This window comes from Bidens hawaiensis, unplaced genomic scaffold (assembly GCF_021521415.1).
Source record: "Bidens hawaiensis isolate Kalapana, Puna unplaced genomic scaffold, B.hawaiensis_p1.1 tig00009445_1, whole genome shotgun sequence".
Classification (NCBI taxonomy): domain Eukaryota; kingdom Viridiplantae; phylum Streptophyta; class Magnoliopsida; order Asterales; family Asteraceae; genus Bidens; species Bidens hawaiensis.
Genome location: NW_027491700.1, coordinates 800,898 through 806,407, shown reverse-complemented (window position 1 = coordinate 806,407; position 5,510 = coordinate 800,898). Strand labels below are relative to the sequence as shown.

Genomic DNA, 5,510 nt, shown 5'->3' with positions numbered 1-5,510 from the left:
ATTAGAAGAATAGTCCATTAGTCCTACTCCTACACTATAAATAATAAATAAAATTCCAAAACTAAAAAAACACACAAAACAAAAATATATAATAATAAAAATAATAACAATCATCATCTTCTTCTCTGTAAAACTAAAACCCACCTCTCTCTTTCTCTCACATTCATTCTTTGCTTCCTCCTTTAAAATCACAAGATCCCCATTATCATTCAACCCTTTATTAATTTATTATTATTATTATTATTATTATCATTATTATTATTATTATTATTATTTCCTTCTTCTTCCAAATCCAATTAGCCACCAAAAAAAAAATAAAATTTTTTTGGGGGTTTTCATAAAGATTCAAACTTTAAGCTTCAATCACTAATAATCAATCTATTGTGATAGGTTTCAATCCAAATGTCACACCCAATTGATCCAATTTCAAAATTAGGGTTTCAAAGACTCAATAACCGGTTCCGTACATCCGTCACATGCGACGGCGATGATACCAATAAACCCGACTTCCGTGAGCTTGATTTGGGTCTTGGACCGGGTTCGGGCTCACCCATTTCGCCGTTGGGTGTGGGACCCACGATTAGTATTAGTACCAGTTCCAGCTCATCCGGGTCGGTTTCGGGTCGGATTGGATCCGGTAACCGGAAGTCGGATTCCGGCGAGTTGTCGGTGGACAGCTCGCCGACATTCTCGGTCGGCGGGTCAACCCGGGTCAAAACGGGTCCGGGTCAGGGTCATACCCGGTCGGAATCCGGGTCGTCGGTGTTTTCCGGGTCCGCCAGCTCTCCGCCGGTGAATGTGCTTCCGTCGGGTAATATTTGCCCGTCGGGTCGGGTTTTGAAGACGGGTATGATGTCGAACCGGAGCAACAAACCCGATGTGTTGAGTTTCGGGTCGGGCAATTACGGGCACGGCAGCATTATGCGCCGAGGCTCGGGCAATAAAACAGAAACCCGAGAACAGTTTGGAGGTCAGTCGAGTTTAAATTTAAATTCGGAGGATTTGAAGAGGTTAGGGAATGAGGAGTATAAAAAAGGTCGGTTTTCGGAGGCGTTGGGTTTGTATGATCGGGCGATTGCGATGGCGCCTGCGAACGCCGCGTGCCATTATAACCGGGCTGCGGCGTTGATGGGGTTGAAACGGTTGAATGAAGCGGTTAAAGAATGTGATGAGGTGATAAAATTGGATTGCGGGTATGTGAGGGCGCATCATAGGTTAGGATCTCTTCTTATTAGGTATGTGATATGATCAAGAAATCTTGAAATTGAATAAAGTTTTGATTTTTATTATTATTATTATTATTATTATTATTATTATTATTATTATTATTATTATTATTATTATTATTATTGTTGTTGTTATTATTTTGTTATCATAAGTTTTCAAGATATCTTGAAAATGAAAATTGAGTCATGCTCATTTGCATAATTAGTGTTATTATTATTATTACTATTATTGTAATGATGTTGTTCTTGATCTTGAATATGATTAAAAGATTGATTATAATGTTCAAGAAACCAATTCTTGAATAAAGTTTTGATTTTTGTTATTTTTTTCTGTCATATGTTTTATAAGAAATCTTGAAAAGGAAAATTGACCAATAATTAGTGTTATTATTATTGTTATTGTGTTATTCTTGAATCTTGATTATGATTGAAAGATTGATCATAATGTTCAAGAAACCAATTCTTGAATAAAGTTTTGATTATTATTATTTTTTTTATTATATATGTTTTGTAAGAAATCTTGAAAATGAAAATTGACTCATACCCATTTGCATAATTAGTATATGTTATTATTAATTTTATGTTATTGAATCTTGATTATGATTGAAAGATTGATTATAATGTTCAAGAAGCCAATTTTTGAATAAAGTTTTGATTTTTATTCTTTTTTTTTTTACCATATGTTTATAACAAATCTTGAAAATGAAAATTGAAACATACCCATTTGATTAATTAGTGTAATTATTTGTGGGTGTTGTTATTATTATTATTGTGTTGTTTTTGAATGTTGATTATGATTGAAAGGTTGATTATAATGGCAGTTTAGGGCAGGTTGAAAATGCAAGGAGACACCTTTACTTTAAAGACTTTAAACCCGACCCGAACGAGGCGCTAAAGTTGCAAGTAGTTGAAAAACACTTGATTAAATGTACTGATGCTAGACGGGTACAAGATTGGGTCAATGCGTTAAAAGAATCCGATGCTGCAATATCGTCTGGAGCCGATGCTTGTGCTCAGGTAAAGCATATTGTTATCTAAATAGTTTATTATTGTAACGAATAGTGAAACTGAATGTGTTTGTTTATATGAAACTTTTAGTTATTTGCTTGCAAAGCGGAAGCGTTATTAAAGCTCCACCAATTAGACGATGCAAATTCGGTTATTTCAAATTTGCCTAAGTTTGAGGCATGTAATAGCAGCAGCCTGGCCGGTTCACAAGTGAAGTTTTTCGGGATGCAATCTGAGGCGTACATTTTATTTGTTCGCAGCGCAGATTGATTTGTCATTCGGAAGGTGATTTCTTTTAAAAATTTGATCTTTAAAACTTTTATCACTTATAAAACAATTCAAATGACAAATTTCTTTTTTGTTTGGTTATTCAAGATTCGACATCGCGTTTACTTCAATCGAGAAAGCTGACAATATCGATCCTAAGAGCGTTGAGGTGGCGGTTCTTCTTCAAAAGATAAGATCGTTGTGTAGATCTCGGGCTCGTGGGAATGATTTGTTTAAAGCCGAAAGATTTACAGAAGCGTGTTCGGCTTATGGTGATGGGCTTAAATATGACCCCTCAAATCCGATTCTGTACTGCAATCGGGCAGCTTGTTGGTTTAAGCTCGGGCAGTTTGAAAGATCTCTTGATGATTGTAATCAAGCGCTTCTGATTCATCCAAGTTACACAAAAGCACTTCTTCGACGAGCCGCTACATGTAGCAAGGTATATATATTTCACTTATTAATATTAATAACAATAAGTACTTAAAAGATTTTTTTTTTTTGGGTAATAAATTAAGGTTTTTTATGTTACAGCTTGAAAGGTGGGCCGAATCGGTTAGAGATTATGAGGTTTTGAGGCGAGCGCTTCCAAACGATAATGATATAGCCGAATCTTTATTTCATGCTCAAGTTGCGTTAAAGAAATCACGAGGCGAAGAAGTGTATAATTTGAAATTTGGTGGTGAAGTTGAATTGATTAATGATCTTGAACAGTTTAAAGCTGCAATTCTTTCAACTGGTTAGTACTACTTTATTCTTCAAATAATAATGTTATGTGTGATTCTTGTTAAAGTTTCGATCTTTTTATTAACTTACAATATTTGAAATGCAGGAGCATCTGTTGTTCTATATAAAACCAGTTCTGATCTTCAATGCAAGCATATATCCCCGTTTTTTGATACCCTATGCACGCGATATCCGTCTATAAATTTTCTCAAGGTATTTTTATATTTTTATTGCATAATTATTTATAAAGTTTTGTGTTTTATAATCAAGAACCTTGTAAAGCACATGTAGAAATGTGATTCTTATGCCATTTGTTTAGTACTTGCGATTCTTGATACCATATGCGCGATATATCCTTCTATAAGTTTTTTCGAGGTAATTTATATGTTTAGCATACCATTTCTAGTAAAGTATTGCTTTTTATAATGAAGAACCATACAAAAGCACATGTAGAATTGTGATTCTTATACTATTTGTTTAATAGTCGCGATTCTTGATAACTTATGCACGTGATAATCGTCTATAAACTTTCTTGAGGTATTTTTATATTTAGTGTACCGGGTTTTATAAAATTTTGATTTTTATGATCAAGAAACATGCATGATAGAATTATATGCAGCACATGTACAAATGTGTTTAATAATTGCAATTCTTTATACCTTATGCACGCGATATCCATCTGTAAACTTTCTTAAGGTATTTTTGTGTGTAATGTACTATTTTTTTTTATAAAGTTTTGATTTTTATACTGAAGAAGCATGCAAAGCACACACACATGTAGAAATGTGATTCTTTATACCATTTGTTTAATAATTTTTTTTTTTAATAATGTGAAGGTTGATATAGAAGAGAGCCCAACAATTGCAAATGTAGAAAATGTAAGAATTGTACCAACAATCAAGATTTACAAAAAAGGTAACCGAATGAAGGAACTGGTATGCCCGAGTAAAGAAGTGCTGGAATCGTCCGTCCGCCATTACAGCTTCTAAAAGCAGTCTTAACGGTTATCGGTTGATGAAGGGCAGTATCATAATTTCCCCACCCCCTCCAATCATCGTCGGAGGGCGTATCGGTAATTTCCTCCTTCCAATCATTGACCTTCTGTACCAGTACTACATAAGAACACAATAATTTATTATCAAGAAGCCAAATTTCAAAGCCAGTCCCAGTAGGAGCCAGAGAGGGGTAGTTTAGTAATTTCACATTTTCCTTTGCAGTTTGTTAAAACCTAAATATTCCATTCATTCACCTCATCCACCATGGCTCTTAAGGATTTTTAGAAAACCATTTTCAATAGATACCCTTCATTCTTTTCTTATCAAAATGTTAGCTTTTTTTTAGAATTCCCATTTTACCCCTTTAATCATAAGCCTATCATCCTCTATGCTGTTGTGTCATCTTCCATTTCAGATATCATCATGATGTACCATTGTAAATTACAAGTGGGCTTTTATGGCTTGTTTGGATATGGATATATGCCCTTATGTGTATATATGTGAAGATGAAGATACATACAAAAAAGTACAAAAATAGAAGGAAAAAAAAGAGAGAAACTTTGGAGGATAAAATTGGATGTGTAGGCCTTAGGTGTACTGGATTAGTAGTTATACTTTGGGGGATTTTCATTTTGTTAAACATTTCATCAATAAAGTTTTTATCCTTTTTATTATTTCATTCATTATTATGCAATGGCTTATTTGTTAATGGTATGTTGGTATATACAAAGGTGTGAATTTCTAACAGAACATGAACCTATCGCAAAATTTACAAGCAGGTTTTGTGTGAATTTTTAAACGTGTCTACCTATATGGGTTGTTTAGGAAAAAAGGGTAGTTCACAAAATCTAGTTTCCACCCAAGTACAAAGGTAGAGGGATGTGAACTTTTGACATGACGTTTAAGTTAGTTTTGTGTTGTGAACAGTCTAGTTAAATGGTTCGGTAGGGAAAAAGAGTAATTGGTAAATCTAGTCTACGGCCTTAGAAGGGAAAATTTTTCAGGAATTTCTAACATGACATGAACCTATCACAAAATTTACAAACGGGTTTGATTTGGTTTTGAGTGAATTTACAAACACGTTTAACTTTTTTTGTTTTTTTTAGCAGCTAATTTTTTTCATTTTTTTTTATCTTCATGTCTCACGTGAGATTAAAACCTAAAATTATTTGATTAAAGATCATTCATCTTTACCACTAGATCAGGCTATTGGTTGTGTATGTTCACCTATAAGTTTGTGTTTATGGCATTGGTCAAAGGGTAAAAAAGGTAAAAAGAAATTGGTAAA

The 5,510-nt window shown here is 33.8% G+C and overlaps 1 pseudogene across 1 annotated transcript; it reads left to right on the top strand.

The window, feature by feature from the left end:
* The first annotated feature begins 377 nt into the window (after positions 1–377).
* On the top strand, positions 378–4,864 carry LOC143532455 (TPR repeat-containing thioredoxin TTL1-like; annotated as a pseudogene). Its single transcript, XR_013135173.1, has 7 exons — positions 378–1,235; positions 2,048–2,243; positions 2,325–2,519; positions 2,610–2,943; positions 3,036–3,240; positions 3,334–3,440; positions 4,064–4,864. The product of XR_013135173.1 is annotated as a TPR repeat-containing thioredoxin TTL1-like (transcript).
* The last annotated feature ends 646 nt before the right edge of the window (positions 4,865–5,510 follow it).